Consider the following 17,857-nt stretch of genomic DNA (forward strand, 5'->3'; position numbering starts at 1 on the left):
ATCTTGAACTTGGAGGCATACTTAACAATAGTAGTAGGACACTATAAATTAAGAAATTTTCCCAATCCAATGGTCTAAACAAAAAGCCCCAATTTGAGCTATCAAGTTAAAGTGATAAACATCATGGCATGAGTTGGAATTGATTGCATTGATGAGGAATGGCATGTAATAGTTAGAGGAACTAATAGAAATTCGATTGGAATCATATGGCAATGTTAAACATGAACATAATACATCCTATAACTCAGTTTGATACCAAATGGCATGATGCTAATAGATAAATCATAGAATACATATGCTAGGCATGAGGTAGAAGCATAGCATCAATGAATAGTTAAGGAATCATGGATTGAACATGAGTAGACACTTGGAGTGGTGGTTGCAAGGTTGCAGCACCATTCCCAATGTCTCATCAGCAAGGTGGCAATAGAAAAGAGTAGAAAATGGTAGGGTAGAGAGTGGAATGATGATTCATACCGTAGTGTGGAAGATGAAGACAAGAATCAATGATAAACATAGAGTTTTTGATGAGGTGCCCTTCACACTAGCCAAGGAGCTGCTTTGGGAAGCTCTCCCCATGTTTCCAGGTGAGAAAATGATTGCAATAGGGCTCAAGGCTCGAGGTTATAATAAATAGAAAAGGAATATTCCATGGAATCATTAACTTGGCAGACTGGGATATTTTGGTCGATGGTCCTTGGTCGATGGTATCGACCAAAAGGATCGACCAAAATATTTCTAGCAGAAAACTAAGGTTTAGAATAGCAACTTCAAGTAGGGATTTGAAAGGCTATACAAGGTCAAATTGAGTGAGGTTTTCTTCCACAATTCAATCAAGGAGTCTAGTTTCGGGGAATACCTTCGGATTGTGCACAGGAGGTCATTTGGTACATCAACTATATTAATCTTCTCCGATGCGCAGACTTTCCTTAAACACTGACAATGCATTTAAGCAAGGGGTATCATTGTCAATGTCCATGGGCTCAGTCTCCGAATCATGATCATCAATCAGAATGGTCCATAAATCTCTTCTTCCACCGCTTCGGGTCTTCGGACCTGAATACAACAGTGGATCCGGGTCAGGGTCAAGGTTAGAATAGGGCTGGATATTACATTTTCCCCCCCTTAAAAGAATATCGTCCTCGAAATTGAAAGCGTACCTGTGCTTCCAAAAAGATGTGGAAACTTCTCCTTCATGTCTTCTTCTTTCTCCCATGAAGCTTCTTCAGGGGTATGGTTTTTCCATCGAATCTTCACCAGAGGGATAGTGCGATTCCGCAACTGCTTGTCCTTTCTATCTAGGATCTCGGCTGGTCCTTCATCGCAAGAAAGATCGGCACTAAGTCCTTCGGGTGCTTGCTGTAGTATGTGCTCCGGGTTTTCTAGGTATTTCCGAAGCATTGAAACATGGAACACATTGTGAACTCCAGCAAGTGATGGAGGCAAGGCCAAGCGGTATGCTACAGGTCCAACCCTTTCCAAAATCTCAAAAGGTCCAATGAAGCGGGGGCTAAGCTTTCCTTTCACATTGAATCTCGTCACCCCTTTCATAGGTGATACTTTAAGGAAATCTTTCTCTCCAATTGGAAATTCTAAGTCGGTTCTTCTCTTGTCGGCACACAACTTCTGTCTAGATTGAGCAGACTTGATCCTTTCCCGAATCATGTCAACCATATCACTTGTAGCTTCAATCATCTTTAGACCTAAGACTTTTCTTTCACCAGTCTCAGTCCAATACAAGGGTGTTCTACAAGTGTTACCATACAAAGTCTTAAACGGAGCCATGCCTATTGTTGCTTGATAACTGTTGTTATAGGCAAACTCGACTAAGGCTAAGTGTTCATCCCAATTTCCACCCATGTCAACCACACAAGACCTAAGCATGTCTTCAAGAATGTGAATTGTCCGCTCAGATTGTCCATCAAACTGTGGGTGATGAGCTGTACTCAGATTCAATTGGGTTCCCAAGGCTTTATGCAGACCATTCCAAAACCTTGAGGTGAACCTAGGATCACGGTCAGAAACAATACTCACTGGCACTCCGTGTAGACGAACTACATTGTCCACATAAAGTCTAGCTAGCTTATCCAAAGAGTAAGTGATCTTCATAGGAATGAAATGGGCTGATTTGGTCAACCTATCAACAATCACCCACACAGTGTCATTTCTCTTACTCGTCCGCGGCAAGCTAGTCACAAAGTCCATTGAGATATCTTCCCACTTCCAACTAGGAATAGGAAGGGGCTGAAGTAATCCAGATGGGGGTTGACGAACAGCTTTCACATGTTGGCAAGTTTCACACCTGGCAACGAAGTCTTCAACGTCTGCTTTCAAACCATTCCACCAAAAATGTTCCCTTAAGTCCTTGTACATTTTGGTACTTCCAGGGTGTACTGTAAAGATGGACTGGTGTGCTTCTTTCAATATTTCCTTCTTGATTTCATCAACAGAGGGCACACAGAGTCTACCCCTAAACAATAAGGTACCATCCAAAGATGTACTAAAAGTAGGGTCCATTTTTGAATTCGAGGCAATTTTATCAATCTTCTCATTCAACTCTAGATCAGAACTTTGCAAGGCAATAATTCTATCTCTAAGGGAGGATCTTGCAGTCATGGCATAGAGAATGCAATCTGAACCCTTAGGGACCACTTCCAAACCAAATCTTTCCATCGAGGACAACAAAGGCCGACTTAAAGCATTTAAATCCAATTCTTTTCTTTGACTCTTTCTACTGAGAGCATCCGCCACTACATTTGCTTTACTCGGGTGATACTGGATGTCACAATCATAGTCAAAGACCAATTCCAACCATCTTCTTTGTCTCATATTCAGCTCCTTCTGGGTGAAGAAGTATTTCAAACTTTTATGATCCGTAAAGATGGCGATCTTCTCACCATAAAGATAGTGTCTCCAAATTTTCAAAGCAAATACCACAGCAACAAGCTCTAAGTCATGAGTGGGGTAGTTCCGCTCATAATCCTTTAGTTGTCGAGAGGCATAAGCCACTACCTTTCCATGTTGCATCAACACGCAGCCCAAACCAATTTTAGAAGCATCAGTGTAGACCGTCAATCCACCGGAACTATTAGGTATAGTCAGAATCGGAGCACTTGTCAATCTAACTTTCAACTCTTCAAAATTCTTCTCACAAGAATCGGTCCAGACAAACTTCTTTTCTTTTCTAGTTAGCTTAGTCATAGGGGCAGCCAACCTAGAAAAGTTTTCAATGAATCTCCGGTAGTATCCTGCTAATCCAAGAAAACTTCTTATCTCAGTCACGGTCTTCGGTCTTTCCCATTCGGTAACAGTTTGGACTTTCTCTGGGTCAACATGAATACCCTCGGCTGAAACAACATGGCCAAGAAATACTACCCTTGAGAGCCAAAAGTCACACTTGCTAAATTTAGCATAGAGTTTCTTTTCTCTCAACCTTTGCAACGTGAAGTTCAGGTGCTCTACATGCTCTTCTTCATTCTTTGAGTAAATCAAGATGTCATCAATGAAAATGATTACAAACTTATCGAGCACATCGTGAAATACTTGGTTCATGAGGTCCATAAACACGGCAGGGGCATTAGTTAAGCCGAAAGGCATCACTTTAAATTCATAATGTCCGTACCTTGTTCTGGACGCTATCTTAAAGATGTCACTTGACTTCACTTTCAACTGATGATATCCCGATCTCAAATCATATCCCGATCTCAAATCAATCTTTGAAAAGACAGCAGCACCCTTCAACTGATCAAAAAGGTCATCAATCCGAGGCAAAGGGTATCTATTCTTGATTGTCAGCTTGTTCAATTCCCGGTAGTCAATGCATAGACGCATACTACCATCTTTCTTCTTTACAAACAAGACCGAGCTCCCCAAGGCGACACACTTGGCTGCACGAAACCTCTCTCTAAGAGTTCATTTAATTGAGTGCAACTCTTCGAGTTCGGTAGGTGCCATTCTGTAAGGGGCCTTGGATACAGGAGCCGCTCCAGGAATTAAGTCTATAGAGAACTCAACTTCCCTATCAGGAGGCAAACCTGACAAGTCATTCGGAAAAACATCGGGGAATTCACTAACAACTCTGACTTCTTCAAGTCTCTTCTTCTCTCTGACCTTGCTTCCAGACGAAGCATCTTCCAAAAAGGCATGGACTTGCATTAGAGTGGACAAGGTCTTCTTGCTAAATCTTCCCTTCTCTCCTTGAAATTCGAAAATTGAATTCTCTTCTACATGGAACTGGATCTTCTTTGAGGAGCATAAGATCACAGCATTGTAGAAGGTCAACCAGTCGATTCCCAAGATTACATCAAAATCTCTCATGTCAAATAATACAAGATTTGCCTTCAAATTCCTTCCACAAATCAAAACAGAACAATCTTCTAACACTTTATCTAGTTTAACAACAGACCCAACAGGGGTACAAATAGATAAATAACTAGATAAACATCGAGGTGTCAAGTTAGTTCTCAAGGCAAAAGTAGATGATATGAATGAATGTGATGCACCCGTATCAAATAATACAAATGCGGGAAGAGAAGCTACTAACAGAGTACCTGTTACAACATCGTGGCAGGGGTCTTGCTCGGCTCCAGAGATACTAAATACTTTGCCAGAGGGAGGGGCAGAAGTATTAGTAGGAGTACTCTTCACTACAGGAGCTTGAGGTTGCACAGACTTCTTCGGGCGGAAATGAGCATAATGGCCTCGCTTGCTTGCGAGAGGAAGCAAGTAGTGTCTTTCGGTCCAATAGGAGCTGCCGCAGGGGAAGGTCTCTGATAAGCTGGTCTAGGATTCACCATCCCAGGTCTAGGAGGATAAGTAGCTCCCTGAGGTCTGGCTCCACTAGACTGACCATAATAGCTCACAGGAAGGGAATTAGGATTCTGACCAAAATTTCTCGGCTGAAAGGCGGGTGCAGAATAAGGAGCAGGTCTAGCAAAACGCCGATCAGTGCGGTCCACAAATCCAGAAGGTCTAGGTTGCCAGGGTTTCTGAACTCGAGCATTTTCCTTTTCATTTTCTTCAAGCTTCTTCGAGTTTTGGACCACCTGAGCATATCCTTCAAGAGGCAAGACAGTGAGGTATGCCTTGATAGAAGGTCGCAAACCCTTGAAAAACTTTTTCGCCTTGGCTTCTTCAGACTTAATAGATTCGGGGGCGAAGAAGAAAAGTTCTTCAAATTTCTGTTGATACTCAAGCACAGACAAAGTACCTTGTACTAAGGCCATGAACTCGGCCTCCTTTGCATCCTTTACAGCTTCCGAAAAGTAGTTCTTGCAAAAAGCTTCCTTAAACTTCTCCCAGGTAACAACACCACCATTCAAGGTCTCAAGGATAGGCCTAGTGGAAGCCCACCATGCATCAGCTTCTCGGCAAACAACACTTTCTGGGCATCAGAACATTGCAAATGTCTGAAGGCCTTCTCCAACTCACGAAGCCACTTGTTCGGAAAGAGGGTGTCTTTTGTTACACCAGTAAAGGAAGGTACTTGTAACTTTAAGAAACTTTCCATCAATCGGGTGTGGGGTGTCCCGATGAATCTCTCCACAAGAGGGGCTGCAGCTTCAGAAGTTCCAACTCCGGCACGGTTCTCATTGCGAAGGGTAGCAAAACCAGTCATCATTTGATTAAATTGGGCAGCCTGCTGTTGCATCATGTTGGTCATGACGCTGGCGATATCTTTAAAGCTTCCGATATCGAGGGCACCAGGAATGCCATTTGTGGTGTGGCTATCTTCCTGTGTCTGCTGATTAGAGCCCCCAGCAGGGGTTTCTTCGTTTCCGTTGCTTCCGGATCCGACGAAACGATTTCTAAGTAAGACCATTCTGCAAGGATCAAAGTAAGGATACTAAAATTTCAAATTGACAAAGACAACTTGACCAACGAATAGGATAACCAAATCATGGTTAGAATTATCAATATAACAGTCAAATAAATCAGCATTGATCAAAATCCAAAAGAAATGAGTCAAAGAATCAAAAATTCCCAAAATAACCCAATGCAGAAAAATGATAAATTTTGGTCGATGCTTCTTGGTCGATGGTATCGACCAAAAGGATCGACCAAAATAAATTCTGCGCGAAAATCAGATTTAAAGGGCCCACTTCTCATTTCATTTTCATTTCTCACTCAACCATTTCGAGTTTAGCTCTGGAGAAAGCGATTTTCTAGGGTTTTCAAAAGTACTAGGACTTGATTCAAGGCTTCAACCATTCTTGATAATCTCACTTGATCACCAACACAAGTAGGTTCTCTTTCTTTTTCTCTTTTCTTGTAAACTTCATTCACCATTGTTGTGTTCTTCAATAAAATTGAATAATACTTGTAGCTAATGGTTAGAATCATGCATATAAATGATTAGAAACATGTTTTCATAACTTTTCAAGTAAGATTAAGTTCCAAACACAAGATTGCATCTATTTTGGTTACCAAAACATTATTCATTTCACAAAAAATAAACTTTACAAAAACTTGTCTCATTTTCAAACCAAAAGGAATTTTCACATGAAACAAATTCCTACAACACTGATCTACTATGGGGAAAGTGTTCCCATTCTCCATTCAGTCAAATCCCTATTTTTCAAAAATCACAAATGCAAGCCCAAAGAGGGATTTTTCTCTCTCCTACTTGCTGAATTTTCACTTTAAATATGTCAAAAAGATGAATTTTCAACAGAGGAAGTATTCTAGCATGTTTGTACAGGTCTTATGCATATGTTAGAATGATCAAATCAAAATTTCACAAAAATCGAAATTTTCTGAAAATTTACGAAAATGCCCTTCATCTAACAATCACACACTGGGACTAATCCAAATGAGTTTCTTTCCTTGTTTCAACAGATCTACCATGCCTAGAGGAGGGAGACGAGTGGACAGGGGTAGAGGACTTGTTCCCCGGGATGAGGTCATAGACGAGGAGCATTTCACTACTCCTATGGCGGAGTTTCTACACGAGCATTATTTCCATGATATACCGATCGAGCACGGACGATTGGTGGATGTGGATGATTTAGAGGTATTTCGCATCCGAGAGAGATCAAAGGCTATGGATTGGCTTCACTTATACACTACGGCACAGCCAGTCTACCCAGATCTTATCAGATACTTCTATAGTAATCTGACTTACCGTATAGAGGATGATCTGAGGGATGGTTCTAGGATTGTCATGGATTCCGTGGTCGGAGGCAGGGAGATCAGTTTCACTACGAGGACACTGGCTCGCATCTTAGATATACCGATCGTACGAGATTCCTGTTGGTGGATTCCCGCCGGCACAGATATCACTGAGGCTCTTCTCCCTATGAGGTATACGAGGTGTGCATGACTCTATGGGATGACATTGACTGCTATATGCCCTGGTGTGGTACCGCGATGCATCCTTCAGCTAGAGTTATCGCTCGCATCATTGGGCGAAACATCCTTCCGTAGGCAGGGCACCATAGCAAAGTGTCGGCAATGGAGGCACTGGTCATTTATAGTATGTATACTGGAGTACAAATCGATTTAGCATACATCATGCAAAATGTCATGATTGATCGGATCGAGTTTCCTGGGGATAGGAACTTGGCTTTCGGCCGACTCTTGACTCGTATCTTTGAGTACTTTGATGTGGACTTGGAGCATACACCTGTGATTCAGGGTCGAGATTTAGGTGAGCCCATTGGTACATGGTTGATCAGGAAGATGGGGCTCCATGATGCAGTCAGATTAGAGGATGAGGATGATATCAATGATGCATCAGAAGATGATGACTCGGAGGATGATAGTACTGATGGTGATGATGGTGGTGAGCATGATGATCAGGGTCATGATGAGGCTCCGAGAAATGAGGAGGTTCCCGCTCCACGGTTTACTGAGGTCGGAGGTCCATCACACACGACTTCTGAGGCTCCAGATGTGGCTTCTCATCAGTCATCGATTTACTCTATTCTTGAGAGGATCGAGGCTCGGCAGGAGAGGATGGAGTTACATATGTGCACCCTCAATGAGAGGTTTGCACGAATGGAGGAGGAGTTCAGATCTAGGAGGGATCAGACAGATCGCAAGAGTCACTCACCTACATAGACAGTACTAGGAATTTTCTTTTATGTCATCATGGATGTATTTCCTTTTTCAAACTTGTAGAAATTCCCCTATGAGATCAATGAAGTTCAGTTATTTTGTCTATATTATTGTGTCTTATTCATGAGTCAAATTATGTTTCAATATTTTGGTTTCTAGTCCAGGTTATCTATTATTCACTTCTAAGAGCACTTGAGTCACTTTCGGATCTGTGACTTGGAATGTTTCGTCACCGTTTCTGTGGTCGGGGTTCCACTTGATCTTGGGCTCTGATACCAATCTGTCACATCCACCCAACCGGTACCCCATTTGGAATACCCGGGATGTGATCCACAGTCCAAGGATCAATGATCTGAGGTCCATGCCTCCCACATACACGGTAACATAATCATGAACAGTAATAATCAATGGTAAAAACAGTTAATACTAAGTATCATGAATAAGATAAGATTAAAAGATCAGTGCGGAAAACAATAACATTAAAGTATAAGCATAATCATAAGGGTGAGAGAAGGTATGATAACCACTCTCTCAGAGCAGCGGAAAAGAAGTGTGATAACGTCAATTACATGTCCAAGTGTCAAAAGATAATCTCAAAGATAAGATAGTTACAAGACCAAAGGTTCCATAAATACACCAGGGGAATGGGGCACTATGCTAGGGTTTCTTCTATACTAATGATAGTCTCCTCAACAGTACGAATGAAGTAAACCAACGCTGCCTCTCCGGCACAATTGTGGGGCTAACCCTGGTGCGGATAGTAATCCTCCTCGGCTCCAATATACGGATCCTCACCGACGCCACTACCCGGAGGGTAGTATGTGGAATCATAGTCCGCCTCAAAGGAGGTGCCATCGTAGTCTTCGGTACCTGGAATATAATCTAAAACATTTGCACAAAAAGAAATGAGTTCGAAGAACTCAGCAAGGAAGTTATTCCATAATTAGAAATCATACACATTCAGAACATATTATAATACAATGCGATATGGAACATATGATGCAAATATGAGTCTAACTCTATGAATGCTGGTCTCTAGGGTAGACATGCTTTAAGTCATAGCACCGTACTTCTCTGGGTCATCAGTCACTCGCCCATTTCCATATCTTGGGAATGCCCGGGGAAGATCGGTAAAGTCATCAAAAAACCGTGGTAAGGGGATCGGTCACCGCTCTCTCACATCACCATTTGGTCAAGTACTGGCGCATGTCACAGTAAAGCCTAGCCCAATGCAAGTCATCTACTCAGTCGGTCAAGTCAGATTCAGATACGTCCATTCCTCGCCCCCGGCGATCCTTTCATGTATCCTTCACACTAGAGTCAGCGAAATCCCGGATTTCGGACTCATCAACCCTATTGGTCATCCACATATAGTAAACGGGAAGCTCTCACGTCCTCTCACGAATTGGTTACCGGTCTTGAGCGCCCGTGAGCCCAAGTCTATCCATATGCAACTCTACCAATAAATGGCCCCTTTCAGGTATCCGTAGCATGGTTTATGTCCCCTACCGGATTGGTTACCGGCCTAGAGCGCCCATCCAACCATACACTACCACGGGTTGTTCGGTCTCAATGCCCTTCCGATTCGGGTCTGACACGACAAGGATAAACCTAGCCACCCAACTAGACAGTCCTATGTATGTCATCCAATAACCCGGGAGAATGTCGATAGGCACCATCGGAGAACATCCCATACAATTCCCTCCGATGCCCAAGGACAGAAGTGTCAGTAGGACACCCCCCAATCCCAAGTCATACGTAAGCAATCACGTATCCAATCTCATCATTTCTCATGCATCCAATTCATATCCATAATAGTAATCGAATCATGATATTGAAACGAATCATTATAAACATAAGCAAATCAAAATGATAAAGTAACACAACAAGAGTATAAAGATTTAAATGCTACTGTTCTAACACATATGTAACAGTCTTATAATGATTGAAAGAAAATTAAGAGATTTCATTCTTTAAATAAAACACAATTCAATATTTGATGACTTATATGTTTATGGACATAACCATCCTTACCTTGGATGAATTGATGATGAATTGAGAATACCAAGAATAGTCCAATAGAATTGTTAAGGCCCTAAACAAACATCAATAATAAGTTAGAAAATAAGTCGAGAAGATCGGATGTTAATTGGATCAAAATTGGCCAAGGTTGCTGTCTGCCAACATTTTGGTCGATGGTCTTTGGTCGATGGTATCGACCAAAATTTCTTTCGAGACAGAAATGTGGATTTTGGGGGTTTTCATCCGAAATGAGTTTTCCGATGTTCGGATCAATCTGGAACTTGGAGGCATACTTAACAATAGTAGTAGGACACTATAAATCAAGAAATTTACCCAATCCAATGGTCTAAACAAAAAGCCCCAATTTGAGCTATCAAGTTAAAGTGATAAACATCATGGCATGAGTTGGAATTGATTGCATTGATGAGGAATGGCATGTAATAGTTAGAGGAACTAATAGAAATTCGATTGGAATCATATGACAATGTTAAACATGAACATAATACATCCTATAACTCAGTTTGGTACCAAATGGCATGATGCTAATAGATAAATCATAGAATACATATGCTAGGCATGAGGTAGAAGCATAGCATCAATGAATAGTTAAGGAAATCATGGATTGAACATGAGTAGACACTTGGAGTGGTGGTTGCAAGGTTGCAGCACCATTCCCAATGTCTCATCAGCAAGGTGGCAATAGAAAAGAGTAGAAAATGGTAGGGTAGAGAGTGGAATGATGATTCATACCTTAGTGTGGAAGTAAAGATAAGAATCAATGATAAACAAAAAGTTTTTGATGAGGTGCCCTTCACACTAGCCAAGGAGCTGCTTTGGGAAGCTCTCCCCATGTTTCCAGGTAAGAAAATTATTGCAATAGGGCTCAAGGCTTGATGTTATAATAAATAGAAAAGGAATATTCCATGGAATCATTAACTTGGCAGACTGGGATATTTTGGTCGATGGTCCTTGGTCGATGGTATCGACCAAAAGGATCGACCAAAATATTTCTAGCAGAAAACTAAGGTTTAGAATAGCAACTTCAAGTAGGGATTTGAAAGGCTATACAAGGTCAAATTGAGTGAGGTTTTCTTCCACAATTCAATCAAGGAGTCTAGTTTCGGGGAATACCTTCGAATTGTGCACAGGAGGTCATTTGGTACATCAACTATTTTAATCTTTTCTGATGCGCAGACTTTCCTTAAACACTGACAATGCATTTAAGCAAGGGGTATCATTGTCAATGTCCATGGGCTCAATCTCCGAATCATGATCATCAATCAGAATGGTCCATAAATCTCTTCTTCCACCGCTTCGGGTCTTCGGACCTGAATACAACAGTGGATCCGGGTTAGGGTCAAGGTTAGAATAGGGCTGGATATTACAAGTACAATCCTCTCCCTTGTAGGTAAAAAACTCAAACTTAGATGTTACATGAATCTTGGAATATGGATCCCAACATCACATATGTGTCAAGTTAGCTCTCCTATTTTTATCACTTGAATAAATAATTTGATGGTAAAAAAGAAGTATTTAATGAGATTTATGTTAGAACTAAAAACTATAAGGAACGATGTTCTTATATCACCCGTATTGAAAGATTATCTTCAAACCCATTCGAGCCAATATTAACGCTGTCGATGGATAATCAAAGTTTGTTTTTAAATTCACATTTGTATCCGTTTAGGGGAATTTGAATCTATCTAATTATTAATAGGATTCATATAGGCTATTATCCCTTTTAGAAGCATTATTATCCAATGGATTAAATTGTTTGATTAAGTAAAAATTTTCTATTTTTATTTTAAATAAAATTTTGACCTCAGATATATCAATATTTTCTATAAAAATAAATACAAATGGGAGTCAATACTTCAAACATAGAATCTTTTACATGAGCCCCCTCCGTTTCCATTGGAAACTCACTGCACCCCGTTCAAAATTAAAATCTTAAAAGCCCCCTCCATATTTGATATGGTTAGGTTTTCGTTAGTTTTAACTTTAATTTGACAATTTTATCCTTATTTGAAAATTTTATTTAAAATCTTAAAAAGTTTTTATACGAGTCCCCTCAATTTCAATCGGAAACACTCAACACCTCCCCAAAATCAAAATCTTACAAAGCCTCCATCCACACTTCACACCATCTATTTTCTTTTAACCGCGATATGCTTTTACTTTTTCACCCACACTTAATAAATTTATGTAAAATCATGAATAATATTTTTAATATTCATTTTAGAATCTTAAATAATATTCTGATGTCACTATATTACCCCAAATTATATGACCAAAATTTTCTTCAAATTAAAAAGAATCTTGCATTATCATTTTATCACTCTATGGCCAAATGCGTTGAGTTTCCGCTATAATTAATTCCAAGTCAATTGTACCATCTAAAATTAGAGGTGCAGGCTTTATCTACTTTTACTTTAAATTTTTATTCGCATGAAGCCTCTTTAGTGATTTTTAGTTTAAATGTTGTATACTCTATTATTTTATTTCAAAAAGGATGAGTTTTTTTTTGGCTAATAGAAACAGGAACCTCAACCAATAGGGGTTGGTCCAAGTGGTAAACAGCTTGGTTTGCTTAAGCAAGGTTCCGGTATCGAAACCTTGTGGATGCAAAAAATTCCCGCTGGGAGACTCACCCACCACAACTAGGTGTGCGACCCGGGTTGAACACCGGATTAGTTAGGGCAAAACCTTGGAAATCAGGGTTGGCAAACCAAAAAAAAAGAAACAAGAACCTCAACAATACGAAGATCCTGCTGGGTTAGTATGATCCAGTTAGATCACTTTTGAGGGATAGAAGTAAGGATGAGTTTTTGGATTCAAATCCTCCATTGTGCCCAAGTGAGCGGTCATGTTTAGCAGCTAGTTCTTAATAAGCATCACGGGTTTCCTATTTATTTTGAACTTTTGGATTATGATATCTTTAAATCGGCCCATGCACTTTGGTTCATCAATCAAAACAAATAATGAGTAATTCTTTATTTTTTATTTTTTTTGGTGAAACAAATAATGACTAATTCAAGGGTTAGAAATAGATAGGGAAGACCGCTTACTTGGGCGTTGCAGAGGACTTGAACAAGAATTTTCTGGGGTTAGCTTTCGGGAATCAACTATATGAGGCCTATAATGGAGTAGATCTCAAGATAATGGATTCCATTTCATCGGTTTCTGAAGGCGTCAAGATTCTCTACACCCAGGTGTATGGTGCACCCAACTTTCCCTCTCACAATCCACTTGACACAAGTGGACCCTAGGTGGCCTGTGTCAGATGGGCTATGAGAGGGAAAAGTTGAGTGCACGGTGCACCTAGGTGAAGGAAATTCAAATCCTTTTTAAAGTCAGTTGGTCCTCTTTGTACAAGAATATTGATTGAAAAAAAAAATAAAAAAAAAAAAAAACCTCATAATTCTTTTGTTAATTCAAACTATCAACAACTCTTGTTAAAAATAGAGATTCAAAATCAAGACAAAATGCATCAATCAATAGGTCAATTAAGAATGATAACGCATGTAAATATCTATACATTTTCCCCCTCTTTTTCATGGATACAATACGTAATTAATCTAGTGTCTATAATTAGGATAAGTGGTAGGGCTGGTATGGCAATTGACACTACAAGAAAAAGTGGCAAATGCCACGAACCTTTTGCCACGGAAAATTCCGTGGCCAAAACTCAATATATACCACGTTTGTAACCCACCCGTGATAATTGTATATAACAAGTACACTATTTGCCACGGTAAAAAATTACCGTGGCAAAAACTTCATATATACTATGGAAATAGATTGACTAAATGCTACGGTAATTACCGTAGCAAATAGATTACCAACACATTGGTTATAATACTTGGACCATTTACGTTGAGGGTATGAATACTTAGACATTTGCTTTGGTACTAAATTACCGTGGCAAATAGGTTATCAACCCCTAGCTTAGATCATTTACCACGGTAATTTATTACCGTGGCAAATAGAATAATTAAGTCGATAACACTTGGACCACTTAAAATATTAGTATTTAGACAGTGTCCCCCTAGCAAATAGTTTAATATTTAGAAGATAAGCTACGGTATGTACTTACCGTAGCAATAGTTTGTGCTTAGTAATGTTAGTAATTTATATGCTATGGGAATTGGTCTCCGTAGTAAATATTTTAGCGTTTAATATAGAAGCTACGATTGGTACTTACCATGGTAATAGTTTTTACTAAAGATTGATTATACAAATAGTACAATGTATACCACGGTAACTAATTACCGTAGTATATGTATTCATTTTATTTCAAAAAGGTGATTTTACGCGCTTTTTATTTATTCTCGCGCGAAGCTAATATGACTTTATTTCTCTGTGATAAACCTTAAATCTGAATTAAGCTCTCCTAATAATTTTCTCAAATATCTTGAAACCCTCTCTTACGATACACTGAGCAGAAGTGAAGAACAGATTGACCTTTCTCTGAGCAGAAGTGATGAATGACCGCGAGTCCTTGGAAATATTGGGAGATCTGACCCGTCTGCTCACATAGCTGAGGCATTTACAACTTTTGATTCGCAGTTTTTGATGGACTAAGGAATTTCCTCCCGCATTAGAGTCTAGGGTTTTAGTGGTTCCAGCGGAGAAGCAGCGCACGAAGATGAGAAGCATAGGTGATTGCAGCGATTGCAAGAAGTGATTGTTGATTGACGCAAGCTTCATCTTCCATCGGTGATTGCAGTGAACCAACGGTTAGTCTTCGATTTCTCTTTCATATGCTCAACCAATTGCATTGCTTGAGATCTATATTTTCTTCGTTTCAACTATTAGTATTCATCTTCCATCGGTGATTGCATTGCTTCGTTTTCCCTTAGATCTATATTATCTGTTTCCACTTACTATTTCATCAACTCAAGTTTCTCCAACAGTGGTTCCCACGTCTTTTCTTAATTGAAAACGGAGTAATCGTGATTGGTGTTTAGTAATTGTCCATTTCTTTTCTTCTGTTCAAATATCGGAGATATCGGATAGTGTAGTAACGGTGACGTCTGAATACCTTTGTTAAACTATTTACTTTTGCAAATTTGGCTCGATAAGTGTTTCCTTGTATTTAGCATTGTGATTACTACTATATATTGGTTCAGTTTTGGTTTATTGACTCAATCAACACGAGCCAAAGTATAATGTGGTTTCGAGTTTCATGCTTGACATCCCCTGTTGTAGCTGAAATTGTTTTTGAGTCTGTATTACCTACCACTTAAGGAATAATAAGAGGACTTTCTCCACCGTGAAAGCAGAAAGGTTTATGATAACACTGTTATAGATGAGTATGGAAGATCATCTTGCCTCTTCGGTACTCTAATACTCTTACAGATAATAATACTTTTTTTCCTTCCGGGAAACAGAGTAATATAAGCTAATCAGCTGTATGAGTTGATGTGAATCATTGATGGTGCCTTTCAAATGACCTTGCAGCAGATTTACATATTTTCCAACTTCATTCTATTTTCCCTATCATGAAATATTTCTATTTGGATTAGATGATTGGTCTAATTAGATTATGATAATTCTTTGCCCACTCTATTCTTGGTTTTATATTGTATTTTATTTTTTCCTAATATGACCATATTTGTGTTTATGTGTGTTCCTCTGTTGAAGTGTTTGTGTGAGTGAGGTCACTGGTTTTGTGGTTGCTCAATCAGGTATTCCATACTTCTATTTCAAACAATAAGATTGATGGGTGACCTTCACTAGCATAAAGACTAAGGTAGTCATTAATCATTCTTTATTTTTTGTTTCCTTCTGTCGATGACCTTGTGGAGGCATTCCAGTCAGTCCATGTTGGTCATAGACTAGGAGATGAACTTCCTACCCTGTTTGATAAGAGCAAGAGTCACCTTGCTGGCCCTGACTATTGACAATTATGGTATTAGCAAAAAGAAACTGTTGAAAGCCTGCACAGAAAGAGAGTTATTGTTAATGAATAGAAACTCGTTTATCTACATTTTCAAGACAATATGGCAGTCTATCAAAATTGTATCTTCAAAAATTTCTCTTCTAATGTTAGTAATTCTGGGGTCTTCACTGAAGCTTTTGAGCATATTGTGTCAATAAATAAAAGTCTTAAATAACAGTCATGATCAGAGTTCCATCAGCATATGTGGATGTACTTCTTCCTTTTCTTGTTAAGTTATTTGCTACTTCATGCAGGTTGTTGCCAAACATGAGTGACAATGAGTTCTCTCCTCCATCTTCGAGTTCAAGGTCTACAGGTAAGAGATTAAACATCTTTAGCAAATTTATGTTTGTTTAACTAATAGTTAATATGTGTATCTCACTAGAATTGAATATTTTTAGGTGGCAAGAAATCTGGAAGAGGGCCGGCTCGAGGGAAGGCGATTGAAGAACTCGTAGGCAAAATTGATGTACAAATTGATGATAATGGTCAACCTTGCAATGAAACAACTGCAAAGTTAATGACTTGGGTTGGAGTTAAAGTAAGGGCTGCACACCTACTTCATTTATCCTATTCTGATTGGAGGAAAATCCCACAACCTCTGAAAGATGACGCGGTGGATAAGATATATGTAAGATATATTTCCCATATCATATTTCTTACCTATATTTAGATGTTTGTATTCATATATTGCCTAGAGCTAGACTAACTTTTACCATATTATATTTGTAGGAAAAATTCAATCTCCCTGATGGTTTAAGGAGTTGGGTGGAAATTAAGCTCAATGAAAGATGGAAGGATTTTAAACATGAGCTTAAGGTAAATGTGTTCAACAAGTACGGAACACATGAGGAGAGGTTAGCCCATTTAGATAAGCGTGTTCCATTAGAACAATGGAATATACTCTTCGAGACATGGGGCCAAGAGGCTAGTCAGGTATGATGCCTAGAATTTAGCTCATCTTGTGACAAAACAGTAAATTATGTTAGCAATAATATTTCTAATCTAATTCTGTGTGTTTCAAAATATTTTAGGTTGTGTCGGCCCGCAATATTGACAATAGGAAAATTTTAAAATCATTGCACAACACAGGAAATACTTCTTTTGCTGTAATTCGAGAGAAAAAGGTATATGATGTAATTTGAAAGTATAAATGTTTATGGAAGTTCAGATGTTGTTTATGGAAGTTCACATGTTATAATATTTTATTGTTTCTTAATTATTTAGCGTCAGGGGCACCCAGAGAAAGAACCTCCCACTCGTATGGAAATGTTCAAGATTACACGTGACCCTAAAGACGAGGTTGCTAACTTGATCATTGTAAGTTATTAAATCATAAATGAGGTACTATCATTTTATAGCTTCAATTAATATATCTTGTAACTGATTTTTGTGTTTCAAATGTAGGCCAATATGGAAAAACAACTCAATGAACTGCCTGAAGAAATGCGAGGGGACCCTGCCGTGCAAGATGAAGTTTGTAGAGATTGTGTAGGTGAAGATGTCCATGGTCAAGTACGGATGTGTGGAGTTGGAATAACTCCAACACAAGTACATGGGACAACAAGAGAGCTCAACAAGTCATATGTTAAAGAGAATACACAATTGCGGGCTAAGATACACACATTAGAGGTAACAACATCGGCACAGGCTGAAGAGATAGCTAGTCAGGCTAAAGAGCTAGCTAGTCAGGCTAAAGAGATATCTTCGCTCCAAGGTGGCTACTCTTCGCTCAGGGCTGACATAGAGTTCCTAATGCAAGACCGACGACGTACTTGAGGTGAGTATGGTTCTTACTTTCAATATCCTTGCTTGATCCCTATTCTTGGTTTT

Source organism: Hakea prostrata, chromosome 7, assembly GCF_041222555.1.
Source record: "Hakea prostrata isolate BN-2017 chromosome 7, UWA_Hpros_2, whole genome shotgun sequence".
NCBI lineage: Eukaryota > Viridiplantae > Streptophyta > Magnoliopsida > Proteales > Proteaceae > Hakea > Hakea prostrata.